Consider the following 828-nt stretch of genomic DNA (forward strand, 5'->3'; position numbering starts at 1 on the left):
ATGACATGCTATGTTTATAACATGAATAGCTGGCACTATGACATGCTATGTTTAAAAAACTTAAAAATAATTTATGATTAAATAAACTCAAGGTTATAGAAAAAGAAAGTAGAAATAATTAAAAAATTATCTTTGGTACTATAAGGATGAATTATAAAATATACAACATTTTAATATCAGATATTCATCTGATCTGTATTTTGTAAATATTTTAAGCTTATTATCCTCAACATTCTCTTGCAAGCATTTTTACCAATCAGCACTTAGTTACTACTTAAACTTTTCACTCTATTTTATTCTTTGCATCGAATAAAGAACACTTTTCTCAAAAATATTTTCATCAGCTTCCTATGGCAAAACCAAAACCAATAAAAGTTAGGATGTGGGGGAGAAGAGGGACATGCATTAGTTTCTTTTTGCTGCTAAAATATTATCATGAACTTAGCAGTTTAAAACAGCATAAATTTGTTCTTTTACAGTTCTGGAGGTCAGAATCAGTAGTCTTCAGGAGCTAAAATTCAGCTGTCAGCAGGGGTGATTCCTTCTGGAGGCTCCAGGGGAGAATTCATTGTTTGCCTCTCGGCCTTGTGGAGGCTGCTCACGGTCTCTTCCTCCATCTGCAGAGCCAGCTGTGTGGGTAGCATCTCTGCTGCTCTCTGACCCCTGCTTCCTTCTTACCTCTTCTCTGTCTCATTCAGACTGTCGCGCCTACCTCTTATAAGGACCGTGATGATTACTACTTTGAGTTCACTAGATAATCCAGGATAATTTCTCCATCTCAAAATTCTTTTTTTTTTTTTTTTTCTTAAATTGAGATTCTTACTGAGT

At 34.7% G+C, this 828-nt stretch overlaps 1 protein-coding gene across 1 annotated transcript in view; it reads left to right on the forward strand.

Moving 5' to 3' along the window:
- The window catches only part of CAPS2 (calcyphosine 2), a 57219-nt gene that overhangs the window by 2957 nt on the left and 53434 nt on the right, over positions 1 to 828 (forward strand). The gene's annotated exons all lie outside the window — the stretch shown is intronic.

Source organism: Otolemur garnettii, unplaced genomic scaffold (genome assembly GCF_000181295.1).
Source record: "Otolemur garnettii isolate 467f Iridium unplaced genomic scaffold, OtoGar3 scaffold00007, whole genome shotgun sequence".
In the NCBI taxonomy this organism is placed as follows: Eukaryota; Metazoa; Chordata; class Mammalia; order Primates; family Galagidae; genus Otolemur; species Otolemur garnettii.